Source organism: Epinephelus lanceolatus, chromosome 6 (genome assembly GCF_041903045.1).
Source record: "Epinephelus lanceolatus isolate andai-2023 chromosome 6, ASM4190304v1, whole genome shotgun sequence".
Lineage (NCBI taxonomy): Eukaryota > Metazoa > Chordata > Actinopteri > Perciformes > Serranidae > Epinephelus > Epinephelus lanceolatus.
The window spans coordinates 23753898-23773402 of NC_135739.1; the positions used below are offsets into that span (position 1 = coordinate 23753898).

A 19505-nucleotide genomic window follows, 5' to 3' on the forward strand; every position below is an offset into this window, starting at 1 on the left:
TTATTATTGTCAAAATCTATATGCTCCATGTCCCTAACAAGAAGAAATAACTAAAGCCACATACAAAGTAGGTACGATGCAAGGTCACACAAAACAGTCAAACGTATACAATCCAGTGTTCGTGTACTTTCTTTTCCAGGTTGGATTAGAATTAACCAAGACAGGAATGTGTAAAATGTAAAAACACTTCTTGTGAACTCTGAACATTTTCCAAAAAAATACGCTGAGCTCTCAGGTTTGCCCACAGTGGCAGCTTCCTGTCCTACAAGCCACATAAAATGCCCTTACAGAACTATACCCCTGCTGCAGTCCCCGCCCGGAGTTTTAAAGTGCTTGGTAGCCACAGCTATGGCTTCCAGATGCTGCCTCCAATGTGTTTTTAGGGAAAAGAAAGGAACTAATCTAATAATAAGGGTGGGCAGCACAAGAGAAGCCTGGAAGATGGGGAATAATATTAGCACATCTTCGTAAATCAGAGCCCTCGCAGTGGTCCAGAAGACTTTTTTTTAAGACGCCCAGACCACCACCGAAACAGGGAATTACCGGGTGTTTAAACACAGGTCATGGATTGCCCACACCCCCTTACAAGGTCCGTTCTTCTTGTTAAAAGGATACGATTATAGTGTATGTTATAAGGAAAACAAATGCAGATTATGGTGATTAGTGTTTATCAGTCATCAGATCATGAATAATGAAAACCCTGTTTTCCCCTTTGCTTCATTATACCAAGTCCTTATTTGGAGGTTTCTCTCCCACTCTTTTTCCCGGAGATATTTTTCCAGACCTCCGTATGGCGCTTTTATCTATCAACAGACAGGGCAAGTTGCATGTATTTATTCATTTATTTTGGGGAATGGAGTGGAAAATAGTGTTTCCGTGCTAATTTAACCAGTTCAAAGGGATCAATCTGAGAAGAGAAATTCCCAAGAAATAGCATTAAATCGTCTCAATGAGCATGATCCTTATCATGCGGGCTCTGGCCCGTGCTGCACACAATCAGGAGAAATGCCGCATCAGAGGCTACATCTGTGGAAACTGTGAGCAGGGGGCTTTGAACCCAAACAATATCACATTGATAAAAGAAGGTAATTCTGCTGGCTCTTGTGCGTCGACTTGAAAGACTCCAAATGGTGTTTAATTGCCACAAGTGTAGGAGAGGATGAGTTATTTATGACTGCATCAGTCCTTCTGCTCTGCATTCCTGTGCGGTAAGCCTGAAGGACTGCCTGGGACTGGGCTGAGGGCTCAGTGCTGTCAAGAAGTTACGTCTGAGAGAGCCAAAGAGAACCATTGAGATTCAACAGCCCAACTGAGTTTGTCATTTAATTTTTTTCCTTTCTTCTAAAAAACACCCCAACTGTCACTCTTTTATACTCACCCTGGGGAAGGCTACCTCTCCCTCCAGAGGCTGACGAGGAGGGAAAGTGTTATTTAGAAATTCACCGGAGGAAAATGCACGGTATTCATTCAAGATCGACAGAACCCAAACGTTAGCCTGTGCCATCAAAAAGACACAGCTGTCCTCACCCTCCCCGGCTGTCATACTCTCTGTTTCTCATCTTCAAGGACTCATGGCTCTGCCAAAATTTCTCTTCCTCTCCATCTTCCACGCTCTCAGCCACTTCCTCTTGCAAAACTCTTTTACTTTCTCTGTCACTGCCTTAATTTCCTCCCCCCAATTTCCTTTTCACTTCCTCCCTTTCAGGCTCCAAGTTTCTCTCACACTAACCACTTCTCCTCTTTCTGCCTCCAAACTTTCCCTCCTCGCCTTCCTCCTGGTGGAATTAGGCTGTGCTGTAGTGTGCTCGTGAGATGCTAATTAGCAGGTGGTGTAGAGCGACGCACGGGCATCCTTTCACATAAACACAGGGAAACGCGTTGACACCAAGGCCACATAGTATACCTATACTGTTTATAGCAATCACCTAAAGGTCTGATTAATGTTTGAGTTAATCAGTGGGACAGGAAGGGATTTGGCTGTGGGTGTGTGAGGGAAAGAGGAGTGGAAAGACAGAGCGAGAGACTTGTAATATGTATCTCAGCATATTAAATGTCTGCGTTTATATCTTTCTGCAGTGATATGAGTAACACATAATTAAATAGATTTGATTATTTCACCATCAGTGTATTTAATTTGTTAACCATTTAACTAATACAAGCCTTTGTGTATAATTCTAGAGAATTTTGTTTTATTTATTTTCAATATATGACTTCAGTGACAGTTTCGGGTGATGTCATCAGACTGGCCTGATTCCTGCTCAGTGTCCTTGGAGGAGAGAGTGAGTTATCTGTCCAACTGCTGTCAGCAACAAACAGTAAAACTTTTTTCTCTTTTAATTATTGGCAGAACTGCCTCTGTTTTCATTTTTTTAATGTAGGAAAGCCAAGATATCAGTAGACAGTATTTGCAGCTTCACAGACTGATTCTTTTGTTTGACATTGAACCCTGTGCCGAGCCTGTGAATTCAATAGAAAAAATTTGATTCAATCAACTTAAGAGATCCAGTTAACCTTAAGCCACGTTTCCACCAGCACGTTCAGTATAGTTCCCCTATAACTGTGCGTAACTTGTATTGACATGTACTCAGATGCAAATCTGTTTTGTGTTTCCACTGTGGACAGTGCTCGTATTATGTAGGCGGGGTTGATGGTAATAGCTGTGTCACTGCTGCATCCAGCTCTTGCTGTATTCCCTCTCCACCAACTATCTGCACCTCACTGATCGTCCACAGCGTGGGTTTGCACAACACTTTCAGAACATAAAAGAACAGGCTGGAGTGTTTCAAGCAGAGCAGGGGCGTGGTGCTGCCGGAGTGCGCCAAAACGACACTCCTCTTCCTCCACTTTTTCCTCCCCAAGTGAGGAAATAAAATATTCACAGTCCACATAAACCAGTTGAAATTAATATCCAGTTATCACTAAAGCTTATGTCATACAAGAGAGCCAATGGGTGTGTTGATTGATTCACAGCATCAACCTATGCATTCAGTAACATGCAAGAAAACAATTCACTTCAATAGTTGCGCGTAGCTTCCGGCGGTATAGCCTTTGAGGACACAGTGAAGTCGGGGTGTGCCATATCATCTTGCTCACGATAATACTGGTACAATTTTCAATATCATATGAAAAATTCATATCATGATATTCGCAATATTTAGATTTGTTTGCATTGACGTCATACTGTTACCCACGGCAACAACAATCATGGGTGAAAGCGAAAGTAGAAAGAGAAGGAAATCACCTGTGATTTATATATACAGATCCCAAGACACTGTTTTTTTGTATTTGGGAGCTGTTTAAATGCGTAATTTATTGTAGATTTATTTTGTTGAACTATTAATATTGTATACAGAATCTGAATCTCACTCTGAGTTGCTGCTGTTGTTCACAAACTAAAGAAATGAGAGATCATTTTTGTTCAGTTTTTACTGAATATTTGACGGCAAACTGTTAGGCTGACGTGTAAAACTATATCGCTTATTTTGTTGCAATTCTATGTTCTTAAATTGATAATATATTTTTTTTTACTCGTGTCATATTGTCAAGAATATTGTTGTTGCAAAAATACCTTGAAATATAGTGATATTATTTTTTGGGCCACATCGCCCACCCCTACAGTGTAGGATGACTGTTAGCATGTAAAAATGAAAAGGCAGCCAGACAGCCTTTTACTTTATAGTTATAGTTGACTGTGTGTAAACTTGCCACCGTGGGACAGCAGTATTCTTTGTCAAGCAAGAGTGTCGATTCTCTATCGACCAATCTATGGACTGCAGTGTTTCTAGCTCCACCTTTTAGTGTCGGATGAGTGTGCTAGGTACCTCAACAGAGAGATGACAAAAAAGGTGCAGAATTGAATGGTTCTGTTGGTGCCATTTACAACTTTTGACAATGGAAATGCAAAAATAACTATTCTTATTTGTAATGAACTGAACCGAACTGGACTGCTTGGTCGAAACCAGGCTTTAGTTTCCTGAACAGTGTTGATATAGCACATGAGGCTTTCTGTCAAGTGCAAGACACACAGGGTGATGACTATCAAGCTGATTGTGGGCAGCTGTCTGAAAGTGTCAGGCCTTATTACACAAGAACTGATAGTATCTGACACCTGCCATGGGGTATGTGTGCTTTGGCTCCAAAGATATGCAGCAAAATACACCTGTATTTTTCTTAGTCAAATAACAACTGATACCAAGTTCAAAATTTAGGCTACTTTCAGCTACTGAAAAAATCCCAACTTAAAAAAACAACAACACAATTTTCCTTACTTTCTAAATCTGAAAGATGGAAAAATCTTCAGAAACAAAACTCCTTCCCTGACTGGGTCTTTTATGCCACATCTGGAGTGGAGACACAAAATAAGAATTAGCGTCGAGCTGATTTGGTTTCATTATGATGGCTATTACATCTGCTGTCTGGGCCGTGTTGGTGGAATTAAAGAGAGCCCGTGATTTTAAAGTGAAAATGTTATGTATCCTCTTGGAATAATATCATTTCCTGAATTGCATCATTCAGTATAGTGCAAGAAGCAGATGGCAAAGTGTTATCATTTTGTCCACCCATGTCTCTGACCACCACATTTTATTTTGAAAAGTTGATATAATTTGCTGTTGTGAGGGAATATTCTGACAGTCTCCTCTTTGATCATCTTCACTGCAGTAATTCCTTATTGGTTTCATGATGGACAGTTATAATGAAGACCATCATATAAGCATGCAAGACAGAAATTATGCTTTATTGCAGATGTGACTGCCAGCACGACTTAGATATGAATGGAGTTCCAAATGTTGGGAAGTTTTATTGTGGTTTTAACAGTTTTGGCACAGGGACCGTAGAGTTTTGGGGTCACTGGATGATAATGTGTGCTGATCACTGTTAAACCCCCACAGACAAAGCGTGCTTTCTCACTGCCTCTCAGTCAAAGTCAAGATGTATTTCCTTCCTCTGGCCACAGCATGGCACTCTTCAAACTGCAATGTGACCTCTTCCCTGACAGTTCTGCTCTCTGCTGTGACATTTCAAGTCAGTTCTGGAGCATCATGTGAGACCCTCAGCATCTCATCGCAGCCCCTTCCTTGTATTTAGATTTCATGATGAATCCCATCCGTGACAAACCAATCACACATGCCCATCAGTGAAGGGACAGCGCTACAGCCGGGCACAGCAGGGTTAGAGAGGAGCTTCCTTTGAAATCAGAACACGACTCACCCAAAATTAATCCTCTTTCCTCTCCACTCCCTGTTTTTTCTTTTTTTTTATTGCAAGGCCCCTCTCCTGAAGATCCCCACTGGGTAGTTGGTCTTTCCAGTCAACACTGAGACTGACATCAACGTAGCCATCTCATTACTCTCCAAGGGATGTGGGAGGTCAGTGCTATCAAGTGGAGTGGTGCTATAAAATAAATTGAATGTTCCGCTGAGGCAAATGTTGAAGGTGATGGACAGAGACGGCCCCTGCTCAGAACCACAGCTCTCTCCAGCTCCCTTGGGTGCTGCAGACTGGGACCTGAGCTGAGCAGCTGGATGACTGTCTGGGAAAGAAAAAAAAAAAAAAAGGTTGCAGTCAGAATTAAACATGAGCAACCCGACCGGTGTGGTATGTTGGCCATCCGTCACTCTCTGCCGCTCGGAGAGGCTACCTGTGCACGTCCAGTGGGCCTGTCAGGTATTGGAATAGACACACTTGACTGCACAGAGGTGGAATCAGAATTGCAGATGGGAAAGGAGAGGGAAAAGGAGAATGAAGCCAATCGATGAGAACGCCTGCAGTATAAAGCCACAGAGAGATGGGCTGTATTTTTTGGCCAAAGATAATGTTAGGCTACAGTTTCACTTGTCATTTCAATGTGATTTTTGAGCTTTGATTCTAAAAATCACAGCTTATGACAGTAACTGACTTTAATTCACCACTTGGCCTGAAAATCTTTATTATGTCATAATTTAAAGCAGAGCCCTGGTTATTTTTACCTGGATTCTGTTAGGGATATCTCCAAGTCCATTTATTTTACATACTCAGTGGTTTGTCTGTAGAATTTGGTCCGCAGAAATGCCTACATATACAGTATTTTAGGATTTGCTGTGAACTTAAAGGAAACATTTCTGGCTATTTTAATGTAACTGGTTTGATGCCAACATCACTACGGCTTACAGCATGTGGTTGCCTTGATGCAAGAGGTGAAAATAAATAATGTCAGATGACATCCCAAAATGACTGGAAAGAAATATCAGTAAGCTTACTTTCCCATTAACATCATTATGTTGAAACGATGTGCTTTAAAGGCTTTCAAAATGGATGAAGTATCCTCTGTCCTTTAGGATTTAATTTGAAAATCTTGCAGCCCAGAGAGCAAAGCGTACACATCTTTTTAGCATGATAAATAACCAGATTTTAGTCAGAATTAACTGGTATTGACTGGTTTTGAATCTCTTTTGGCCGTGCATACATCGCTCCTGTTTTTCCCACTTAATATTGAAGATCCGTAGACAAAGTCCATTTCTTTTTTGCATCTGCTGTTGTCGCTCTAAAAATATCTTGTGTTTGGATGATAAAAGCGAGATTGAAAGTAGCCTTTGATTGGACTCTATAGCCTTGAGCAATCAAAAATCGCGCAGAAGTGGGAATGTCATTCCTTTCTCTATACTGCCTGGAGTTTTTGCAGCATGTGTAATATGCGGTCCTGATTCCCTGAGCTTGTAAGCTATCCCATTTCATTTTCAGACACTGCAGACTTTGAAATAAGCCACATGCTGTGTAATAGTTGTATGTTTTCTCTATAAAGTGCCACAAATAATGTATCTAAAGCTGTGCTGCAAAGAGAATACTTGACTTTGTTGGAGAAAAGAATACTTTTGCTGCAGTCTTGGATTTGCTTGTAACAGCCTCTAACACAACAGTGTAGCGGTGCCTCGCAGGCTTGGCACAGAGACAGTTTGAAATGTGAGCTCAATTATATGTATTCATGCCCTCCATAAATGACATATGTTGTTAGTTATAGGGTGTAACAAGTTCAAACGTGGATATGCATTGACAAACTAAGTAATTATTCACCTTTAATGACTGAAATAAGGCATGATGAGTCGGACAAATTGTTTTAAAAATGAAGAAAAGGGTGGCTGGCTTTGCCTTTTCTCACGGGTCATTTTCACAAGAAATGGCTATCACACCCAGCTAGGCTCGAGATAGAGTGTTTAAAAAATCTATTCAGCCTCCAAAGGAAGTGTCTGGATTGCTTGTTGGTTTCCCAGAAACACCAGAAAAGGGGTAAGCTTACAACTATTCACAATGACTGTCCTCAAGCGCACTGCGGGAGAAGCAATTTGTTGGAAGAAGCAAATCCATTTAGCCCCAACAGAAAGGTGGCGAGCAGACTTAATTGAGGTCCCCGGCTATATTTAAAAGGAGTAAATAATTTTTGGACGCAGCAGGTTATTTTGAGCAGGGTTCAAACGGCTGAATACACATTCCAGTAATGGAAAGACTACTTGAGCTGAAGTTTGTCCTGTAATTCTGGGGGCTACACAAGCGCCGCATTTTCTTGTCACATCTTAACAGATGCGGCAGTCTGTCCTACTTCTCTGCTTGATACCAGAAGACTAATAACACTCCCCTTTATTGTCTGAAAATTTCAAGTCTTCTGTTTGGGCTGAGATGTCTGTTCTGCCAGAATAAACACTGGTTTGAACTGCACAGCATGTTGCTGCTAAAAACTCTGCAAAGAATGTGCGTGTAAATACAAAATGTTTAATCGCTAAACAGTGAATAACTTATCTTTCATTTTAGAGTGCAAGATGACTCTCTGAGGTGCCTTCACACTGCTAGATGCACGTGCACACACACCAAAATGCACACATGAAACACCTGCCTGGAGGCTTAGATTGAGACGGTCCAGAGTCTTTGGCTCACTTCCTTCAACACCACAACAGGAAAGTCACAATAGAGCACTCCCGACCTGTAAGCCCTGGGTCTTTTATGACAAGTGCTATATAATTGTGCCGTCTGGTCTAAATTATCAGTGTCTCTCAAAAAAAATGATGATTATTTGTCTGCAGCCCGCCCTCCTGCCCTCCTTTTCCCTCTTATCGGCTCTTTTCTGATTTATATGTTGCCTCGCTGGCATGCCGAGTTAGCCCTGTGTTTTTGATTATGTTTTCATCAGTGTTTTTCTAATGCATCAACTTGTAAACCAATTTAGCCGCTGGCGCCCTAAAACTATTCTGGCATGAAACAGCTATTGCAGCGTTTAGCTCCCAACCCCCCCTCCCTTTTTCCTCCACTGCCAGTAAATGTTTAAATATGTTGCAGTTTTGTTTGAAGGACCGTGTCACCGCACATGGCTAGTCAGCAGATGCCTTCGAGATAAGAGCACACCTTTTACTGGCAAACGCTGTTCAAGTGTTGTGGTTAGACCAGTCGGTAGTAAAAGAATAGAGCTTTGTAGCACAGAGACAAATACTGTTCCTACAGAGTCACTGGGAGCGCACTTCAAGGCCACTTTGTTTGAAAAATCTTCGGAAGATGGTCTCTAAGAAATCCACTTTTACCCTTGACAAAGCGTTGGATGTAATGATTAATTGCACGGTTTTCTGGGGACTGGAGAGGGCATAGTTTAATCTTGGTAACTTAATCCACTTTCTGAATACTTGACCTTGGGCATTCAGCTGTTCTAAGGCCATCTCCGATTGAGATAATGATGAAGAGGATCCACAGCTGGATACACAAACTATAGCGAGAGGTATCCACAGTCAAATGCTCAGACCAGTTTTTTGTTTATTGTCTGTTCAACCTTTTGTGGTTAGAGCTGCTTAAATAGCTATTATCTGGAGAAATGTAATCTCTTCTATTAGTAGTTCTTCCCTTCTGGGAGGGACAGGGGCATCTTTTATATTCGCTGTTGAGCTTTTCCTCATTATTTGGCTCGCTTTTCCTTTTGTCTATATGACACTTATTATCCCAGAACCAGGAAATGACAAGTGGCATCTTCCACTTAAAAGGCCAGCTGTAACTGAAGTCAATCAATACAGTGAGATGGATGACGGTGCTGATCCAGACACTAAAGGGCTTTCCTTTGTTTGGATCCTTACGGACTTGTAGAGTTCCACCTGCAGCCTTTTTCTTTACAAGTCCCAAATGTCACCCACTTCATCACTGCCACCCTTTGATTACTGCTTCCTTATTAGTCTTTTATCTGGAGGGCCATAACTCTTCAGCCAAGTGTCATTATTTTGAGTGCGACATTAATGGAATCAATATTTTGACACCTTGCCTTCCCAGTGCAGGTAATTGAAGTCACAGGTACAGTGGGTAATCGAGTTGTGGGGGGACATGATTGACAGGTAATAGGATAAGGACTCTCCAAGCTCTGAAGCTCTGACATTGTCCCACAGCCTGTGCATCATGAAAAATGGATTTTAGTAGGTACAGAGTTAAAAAGGGTGCCAAAGTATAAGGAGTGAGACAGTTTGCATAGGGTGGGCGGGAGGAGAGGTGGATGGGTCAAACTCCGGACTTTTCCTCCGAAAGAACGTTGGTGTCCCCTGTAAAACCAAAAGTCAATGGAGTTATTTTGATAACATCGTAGTGTATTAGTATGTATAGCATACCGCGCTAGTGACGTGTGTCATGTGAGATTACCTCACACTAGAAACTGAAATAATTATTTTAAGCCAAACCATGTTTTTTCTAAACCTTACCACTTACTTTTATTGCCGAAACCAAAGTAATTGAACCTAATGAGAAAGTCTTTTTCCTACCTTGTAAGTTTCTTTCAAATGAGACTCTATGCATTAAGCAAGCAGAACCTTTGTTTGTTTGTTTTGTATGTTAATGAAATATGTAAAGTATCAGAAAGTATGTGAAGTTCCTGTTATTTGCGGATGATACGAATATTTTCAGCTCTGGGGACAATTTACAGCAGCTTCTGTGGTCATATCAGAAATTAACATATTAAAGATGTGGTTTGACTTAAACAAATTATCATTAAATGTGAGCAAATCCAAACTAATGCTGTTTCGAAATCGTGTAATAATAGACCACAGGATCTGCTTGAAACCACATATAGCATTATGTAGAAACAAAGCTGACAAGGAGAGTTGCAGTTTTGGCAAAGCCAGACACATATTTGATTACAAAGCACTGTATACTCTCTGCTGTTCTCTTATATTACCTAATTTAAGTTACTGTGTTGAGTTGTATGGGGAAACATCTACAAAACCACCCTACGACAATTATCGGTAACTCTTTACTTGAAGGTATTGACATAAGGGTGACATGACACTGTCATGAACTTGTCATAAACATAATGTACATATCATAAACGTTTGTTATTATTATTGTCATTGCGTTATGTCATTAAGTGTCATTCAGTTATAATGACAAGTTGACATTGTAGGGGTTGTCTTGATTATGACAACTTGTCACGACAAAGACAACTTCTGGTAATGTCACTTTAATTAATGACAACTTGACATTAACCAGGGTGACATTACCAGAAGATGTCTTCATTATAACAATAATAACCATTGTGTCACCTTGTCATAAACACAAAAAGAGGTGCATTTCTCGTTAATGTCAAGTTGTTATGACAAAGACATCTTCTGGTAATGTCATCCTGGTTAATGTCAAGTTGTCATAGTAAGGACATCCCAAACAAATTTAATGTCAACTTGTCATGACAAAGACAACCTCTGGTAATGTCACTTTGATTAATGTCAAGTTGTCATAATCAAGACAACACAAACAATGTCAACTTGTCATTGCAAAAACCGAATGACAGCAGGCATAAATGTTTATGACATGTACATACTGTTCATGACAGGTTCATGACCGTGTCATGTCACTCGTATGTAGATACCTTCAAGTAAAGTGTAACCCAAGTATCTATACTGCAAAAATGAGCCATAAGAACTTTACACAATGTTGTGTATCCTTAACACACTAATAACCTGTTTTTGAAATAACATGAGCTAAAATTTATGGGACTGGTGGATTTTTAAAATGGCTCAAGTCATGTACAAAGCAAGAAATAACTTGCTTCCTGGCAACATGCAAAAATGTTCTTGGACAGAGAGGGGTGTATATCTTAAGAGGTAGAATTAATTTGAAACAACTTTGTTTTCACACCACTCTGAAAAGTATGTGTAGATCAATTTGTGGAGTGAGTTTGTGGAACTCACTGGGTGAAGAAATCAAAGTTAAGATATCAGACAGTTTATAAAGAGGTACAGAAATGATTACAGGGAATGTAAAGCACACCCAGAGTGAGACTGTTGTCGGTATTCTCAGTTCGTATTCGTTTTATACATGAGGTAATATTGGTTATCAGGTATTAAGTAATGCAGTGGTGTAAATGTGTGTTTGATCGATGGTGAGGAGTGTATTTATGTAATAGTTTGATTAGTGTTGGATCAGTATAGTTTGAGATTGGGGGTAGGGCTAGACAAGCATGTTGCTTCTTCTTATTCCTTTTCGGACGTGAAATGTTAATTTATGTTTCTCATTGTAGGTCTGTTCACGATTTATTGTTTGTCTCTGTTTTGTAGGTTTCTTTCTACAATACATTCTATTTTATTACGTCATTATTATGTATAATGATCGAAATAAATACATCAAATGAAACAAGTGAGGTTTTAAAGAACATCAAAATACATGTTGATATCAAGATATTGAATTACAATAGAGACAAATTCACGACTGAAAGCTCTAATATACCTTCTTGGACCTGCAGACATCCTCATTGAAGTCTGAGTTAAATATCACTTGTGCAGCATCTCATGAAGAAAGAAAGAAGTTGGCAAGCCAGCAGCCTCAAATTGATGTTTACTGTGGCAGCCCCGCCAGTCATCTCTGACCTTAGCTAGCCAGTAATTTATGGTGCCTTATGACTAATAGCTGACTTCAGCTAAATGTAGTAAGAAAATGTTTGCTGGCCAGCGAATGTGAATACAAATGTGTCCCTCTGATTAAATTACTGAGTTGCTGACATTTGAACAGCTGGTGCCACAATTTCTAAAAAAAAAAAAAAAAGTGAACGCACATAAAAAGAGACGAGATGGTCAGTCACTTAGTTATTTGATTTATGTTAAATTAATAAACTAAAGTTAACTAAAATGGTATATTGGTTACTGTATTGACATGGACTGTTTAGGTGTGTTTTTGTTTGCTCCAGATGCTGAAGCTCTGTCGTTATCCATGGCTAGCACAGCGCTCCAGGCAAAGCCCCAGCCAACAGACTGCTGCCCGAATAATTACAAAACTTACTGTCAAAACAGTGACACGAAGAAAGAGGGAGAAGAGCTGAGAGAAAGCGAGGGAGAAAGAAAATGAGAGAGGGCATGAGCGAGGCTAAGCTTAATCAGCACCAAAACTCTGCAATGTTTCAGATCATACACACACACACACACACACACACACACACACACACACACACACACACACACACACACACACACACAGGCTCCCCGGCTTACTAACACCTCTCTGTCATCTGGCAGTTACAGCTTATACCTTGATCATATGCTTGTAGGAACATAAAGACAGCTCACTCTGTCCTCCAGCTCCATGTGTACCCAGGAAGTCTGCTCGGTTATTACCCAGCAGCACCTGCTTTTCTGGAGGCAACCTGCAGCAGGCATTATACCTCATCTGTGGCACCCGGAAAGATTTATTATAAATGATTCATGAACAGACACTACTCAACTTTGTTTAAAAAAAATGAGTGGGCTGGACCCGAAGTATTCATCATGTAACTCATGCTGCTGCAGATACTGCTATAAGTAGATGAACCTTATTGGAATAAAGTTCTAATAATATGGGCATGCATAGTCAGCAGGACATTTTTATCCTTTTATTAAACAGCTTATGAATATAGACATAATGATGAAGATGTTATTATCTTACTTTACATTTTTTCACTGGCATCAAATTAATTATTTTTCCGTTTTTTTTTTTTTTTTATACAGCAAAATGAGAGTAAGACTTTATCCCAAAAAGTAATTAATAAAAAAACTTTCTCAAGGACAAATCATTTATCTTCTACTCATAAAAACAATGAAACCCAGCTGATTTCACTTCTTAGCAGCCTGGTTTTGGACTGTAACAACTTCAGTCACCAAATACATTTACATGATTTTGTCAATACTTTTAATAAACAGTAATGCAAAGGAAAAGTGCATGACATACAAGACTGCAGATACAATCTTCTAACATAAATTTTCAGAATGGGCCCCTGGGAAGAGTTATGCAAAGGGCCCCACCACCTCTACTGCATATGAGCAAGAAACACAGACTTTGTGTAGTTTTATGTCACTCTGTGGTCATTTTGTGTCTCCTTGTGGTTGTCCATCCATCCATCCATCCATCCATTTTCATCCACCTATCCTGGGCTGAATCACAGGGGCAGCAGGCCAAGCAAAGCACCCCAGAACCCCAAGGCGTTCCCAGGCCAGACGAGATATGTAATCCCTCCAGCATGTTCTTGGTCCACTACCACTTGCTCTTACCAGTGGGGTGTGCCCAAATAACCTCCAACAGAAGGCCCAGGAGGCATCCTAATCAGATGCCGGAACCACCTCAACTGACCCCTTTTGACGTGAAGAGGCAGAGGCTCTACTCTGAGCTCCCTCTGGATGTCCGAGCCCCCTACCCTATCTCTAAGTCTGAGCCCAGCCACCCCACAGAGGAAACCAATTTCGGCCACTTGTATCTGCAATCTCATTCTTTTGGTCATTACCCAGAGCTCATGACCATAGGTGAGGGTTGGGACGTAGATGGACCAGGAAAGCGAAAGCTTTTGCCCTCCGGCTCAGCTCCCTCTTCACCACAAAGATCTGGCACACCAAACCGCTGATCCATCTCACGCTCCATTCTAGCCTCACTCGTGAACAAGACCCCGAGATACTTGAACTCCTTTGTTTGAGGCAGTAACTCTCTCCTAACCCGGAGGGGGCAATCCACTGGTTTCTGGCAGAGAATCGTGGCCACAGATTTGGAGGTGCTGACTCTCATCCCGACCACTTCACATTCGGCTGCAAATTGTCCCAGTGCATGCTGGAGGTCACGATGTGATGAAGCCAATAGAATCACATCATCTGCAAAAAGCAGAGATGCAATTCTGAGTTGATCAAAACGGACCCCTTCCTCCCCACGGCTGTACCTCAAGGTCCTATCCATGAATATCACGAACAAGATCAGTGACAAGGGACAACCCTGGCAGAGGCCAACACCCACGGAGACCATGTCTGACTTTACACCGAGTGTGTGGACACAGCTCTCACTTTAGTCATACAGGGTTGTTTTTGTCATTTTTAAGTTGTTTATGTCTCTTTTTTTGTGTCTTTTTTTCTTAGTCATTTTGTAGTTATTTTGTGTCTCTTTGTGATAATTTTGAGTCTCTTCCTACGTGTTAATTTGGGAGACATTTTGCAAGCGAAGGGGGCCCCTGGCCCTGTGCCTGGTAGGCCCGTTCAGTAACCCATCCATGCATCCAGGTGCATTCAACATCAATCATCAGTGTGTTTCAGACAGAGAATGAGTTTGACTTGTGTTGCTTTAAAGTTAAAACAAAAGCTAATTAATTAAGTGCAAACATAATTATGTGGAGCTTTTATTTTAAAAAGTAGTACCCAACTTTCTTTTGAGGTTTAGGTTAGCAATTTAATGCATGACAGAGCAACTTTAGTTGATGCTTTGTGTTATACTTTCATTATTAACTCCTGTTCTGTGAAGTGACTGATTTGATTTTTTCCCCCACTTTTTCTTTGGTGGATTAATTTTTGGGATTTCTTTGCAAATTGCTAAAAAAGACTGGCATGGAAAAATCCTCTGGTCATTGTTGTGCTTTTGCACACGAGTATTTTACTGAATGGGCATCTTTTTGGTTATAATGATTTATTTCTGTTTCCTTGTTTTGGTTGACAACACCAGGAATAGTTTCAGGAGTTTGAGAGCTTCTGGATAGTTTCTGCTGTACTTTTTGACTTCAAAACTTTGTTAATCACATTCTTTTTTAGCTTTGTGACTACAGCGGCTCTTATCGTACGTTTCCAGTCTTGAGCTTAGTCTTATCTGAGCTTACTGTTATACAGTTATGCAGGACAGTGCTTACATTACAAGACTACAGAGGCTGTGTCTCATACCTGTATGCCTGAGTAATGCACGTTCTCATTACGTATGGACTAGACTCATTTCTCAACTTTGCTTTTTCTGAAAAATCCAGATCTGTGTTTTAAGGAGACGTCTTCCCAAACTGCACAGGAAATTCATCAACTTGAACAGTTGCAGGTTTTTTTTTTTTTTTTAACCTTTTCATTTCTGAGATGCTGTGAGCGCGCACTGTCGGTGAAAAAATAAATACTGTACTTCTAGTCTGTACGTGACACTGGGTCTCTCATAGAGTATGTTAAGATTGTATGTTGTTGAAGGCTACAAATGGGTAACTCATCAAAGACCTCCTGATTCTGCTTGGCAGTCGAGCACTCAAAAAGCACACATTTCATCACAAACGACTTAAGTCAGTCTTGAGGTGGCCTTGGCCGAGCTTATTCCCAAGAGCACCAAAAAATCTTTCATGTGGAAGGCATATGCTTCGCTATTGCCACCAATCCTTTCTCCAGCTCTCTCTTTCATGCACAGAGAGCATAAAGTGTTTATGACCCCATGTTCCAGAGGTCACATTCAGGCTTTTATTCGTTACTCCGTCATGTCAAATGCCCCTATCAGCTTTCTCCATCCTGTGCATTTATGTGACTGAGGTGGTTAAACAAAAATGCAGTGAGAAGTGCTGACCCTGACCTTTGACCCCATAGAAACATACATACAAATGTCAAGCCAATAACTAGCTTCCTTCTCAGAGCAACCTAAACAGGAGCAGTTGCTGACAGGTAATTCACTGGCCACATCAGACAAGAGAGGCGGGAGGGGCAGAAAGGCATTGAACAAATGGGTTACTTATGTGGGTTGCAGTGTAAATACTTACAATGAACCCAGCAATTGGGATTTGTAGCAAGGCATTATGGGGCAGAGAAGATCTGTGTGATTGTTTGCCCTGTCTCGAGTGGCCAGAGTCATCAGCTTATTTAGAAAATTGTTTTTTTAAAGGAAGAACTAATATTTTGTTTCCACCTTTTAAAGGGAAGAGCAGCATGCGTGGGTCGCTGCTGAAACATGGGAGTATTGGACATTTGTTAAATTAAACAATTACTGGTTATAAATAAGCACTTCAGGACTGTCTCTGTTGGATGTCTTTCCTACGTGGAGACTAGTATAGTGTTCAAGGGTGGAGTAAACACAAACATTAACCAAGTAAAAGTATCGTTACTTTATGATTGGATTGAGTCAAGCAGTACTAAAAGTAAAGAAGACTAAAGAAATGCAATTAATGGAGCAAAGTGGAGAGCTGCTTCTTCTGTTGATGATGTTCTGGGATGCTGTATCAACTTCAGCCTGTTACATGCATTGTGTCTTTTCAAAATACACTTCTGTTTTCACAGAAAGTGTACAGGTGCATACAGTTTCTTTCAAAATAAAAGTACTATGTTGGTACAACACCACAAACTGCATGTGTTTAGGTTTAGGCAACAAAAGCATGCCTTTGCATTCAAAGGGGAAGCGAAAACCGGCCTCCCTGATAAAAATGGTGATTGTTGGGCCCATCCACCATCCTTATGTTGTTGTCTGGCCGTGTTTCCCTCTGCTGCCATCAGGCACCATTACACAATAACAGTGACGGCCTCATACCATGACGACATGAAAGAACAGCTTTTTCATTGGTGTCTGAAGCAGAAGTCACAGCCCAAGGGCCAGTAATTGACGACTTTGGAATGGTTGGTCTGGTGCAGGGGTTGGCAACCTTTATTATCAAAAGAGCTGCAGAACAAATTTGAGCCTTTTAAGTCAAATTTAGCCTATCAACATTACTTATCGATCTAAATGTGCATTCATTAATATGTTTTAGCACAAGGTGGCAACTCTGCAGTGGCATATTTATGATTATTTGGCACTTTAACTTTGCAGCATTGCTGATAAAAGCAAATTGAATTCTTTATTTTCCCCTGAGACCTTTCTCTTTTTTGGATTTGGAATCCACAGCTAGCCCAGCGCGGAAGACTAAAGACTACTGTAGCCATCCCTAGTAATGTGTTTAGAGGAAAAGGCGTTAGGCCAGACATAAGACGCACATTTTAGTTGACGAACTGTTGAAACTTTTTTTTTAATCAGTGTACTGTATAGTTGAAGAATGTAAGAATAATTTTAGGCTTACAACATAAATGAAAATTAAAATGAAAAAAATAACGGTTATTCATTTCCATATAATTTTCTGTCAAAGCCACAGGGAGCCACTGGAGAGGGGCTAAAGAGCCACATGTGGCTCTGGAGCCGCAGGTTGCCTACCCCCTGGTCTGGTGGAATCAGAGGCCGAGGCTACCATACAAGGTGCCACCAGCTACTTAGCTAAAACACACTCACACTCCAATGGAACAGCCATCGGGAGCAATTTGGGGTTCAGTATCTTGGCTAAAGATACTTTGACATCGGACTGGAGGAGCTGGAGATCGAACTGCCTAGGTGTGTAGCTCAATGTAACAGAGTAGAAGTACATAGATTTTATCTGAAATGTTCTTTAATAAGAGTAAAAAATAATCTGCAAAACAGCAACTATCAGATGTAGAATTTATTAAACATAATTACTAAAGCACATGACAGAGTAAATGTAACACGTTGCTACTCACCGCTGCAAATTGTGCATACAATATAAAAAACAAATGTTCATATAATTAGTAGACTACAGATGTGGAAAGAAAGAGGAAATATAGATTTTTCAATATAACCCCTCCACCCACTCTCAGTTTATGAATGTGCTTGTTGCCAAATGATCATATTTCAAGTCTTTGAACCTTGGTGTTTGAGGTATTTTAGGCTTTTTTAACAGGAAAACCGGAGGACCCTGCTTATTCAATCCATCCAGCGCTGGCTTTATAATTCACTGTGGGTATAAGTTGAGAGGGGCCAAAGCAGGGAATGAAGGGGGCACCAACATTAGTGCCCTGGAAAAGCTTTCTCCAGCTGGGAGAATGGACGCTGGCCTGCAGGCCAAAAGCACGAGGCTTCATAATTGGCCCAATCCAAAGGGATTTATAGATTTTCACATTCAAATTTATATTGTCTGGTTTGCATTTGAGAGGTAAGTGGGTCAGCTTACCTTTTTTGCTAAAGCACAACTTTATTGAACCTCACAGGAAAAGAATGGTGAGTCCATTGAGGGGAAACATGACAGGAGAGATAATACTGTATCTTAAGTTAATTCTGAGGGAGAAGTTCGAAGACTGCCAAGTAAAACAATTTTATATTTTTACATATTGAAATATTTTTTTCCATAGGAAATATGTTCGAAACATCTCCATATCTATTTCCACCCGTATCACAGTGTACTTGCAATTGTTTTTCTCTCTTCTTCCCCTCATGTGCTGTGCCAAATGTACAGTTTTAGTTTAGCTGTTGATAATGTGGTCCAATAAAAATGTGCCTTAATGGTCTTAATTGGTCATTTTTTACCATGAACCCAAAACAGATCAAAGTACTATTTCAGTATATCATTATTATACACTATATTTGGGCTGCCCCCTAATAGTCGACCAAATGTTAGTCGACCAGAAAGGTCAGTAGTCAGCAAGATTTCATTGACCGCTTAGTTGAAAAAAAGAAACAAACAAACCTTTATGACTGGACCATGTGGGAATTTAATTTGAAAGGATAGACACAGGAAGAGGCCACACTCAGCAGTCAGACAGGAGTTGTGTTACATGTTCTTTCCCTTCCTCCGTAAATATCAATCTGATAAATATGGAAAAGTTGATCATGTTAGTGCAGGGCTACCCAGAGCTTTACATCTGTCCTACAGACGATAGATCTACACACTTATAAGCAGCGCCTGGAAGAAGATCAGCTCTGCACTCAGGATTTCAGGTAAATAGGCTACACGATGCTTGTTAAGATTGCTTAGCAACCTCAGATAGAACCTGCCCCTGCGCTTTTGAGAGCCGGCCCAGAGCCCTACCTTGCGTTTTCCAGGTGGTTAAAGACACGGCATGTGTACGGCCCCTAATTTACTTGGCTAGTACCTGCGGTTATCCCACAGGCTAGTTAATAACATGTCGGGCAGGAAATCCAAAGTGTGGGATCATTTTGAGAAGGTGAAGGACGAACCCAAGGTGATATGTAAACTCATCTTCAATGGTCGACTACAAACATGACGTATCATCTGAAACATGTAAGTAGCTACATGCCCATTAGCCACTTAGCACAATCATTACTGCTTTGCAGACAGCGTCATTAACAGGCGGCTCGCTCAGTGTGTGACGTGCACTTGTAGATAAAATATAGGACTATATTAACGAAGGTTCATTAGTACGGTTTTGTATTTCTCTGTAATGTAGCACAGTGTTAACAATGTTACTGATGCTATTCTTTCTCACACCTTGACCTCAAACCATCGTGTTGGCCTGCCCAAAATA

The 19505-nt window shown here is 40.7% G+C and overlaps 1 long non-coding RNA gene across 1 annotated transcript in view; it reads right to left on the reverse strand.

The window, feature by feature from the left end:
- Positions 1 to 4612: 4612 nt before the first annotated feature.
- Positions 4613 to 19505, reverse strand: part of LOC144463744 (uncharacterized) — a 61561-nt gene continuing 46668 nt past the window's right edge. Inside the window, exon 3 of the long non-coding RNA XR_013491760.1 lies at positions 4613 to 5530. This is a non-coding gene — a long non-coding RNA (uncharacterized LOC144463744). The remainder of the gene's footprint in view (positions 5531 to 19505) is intronic.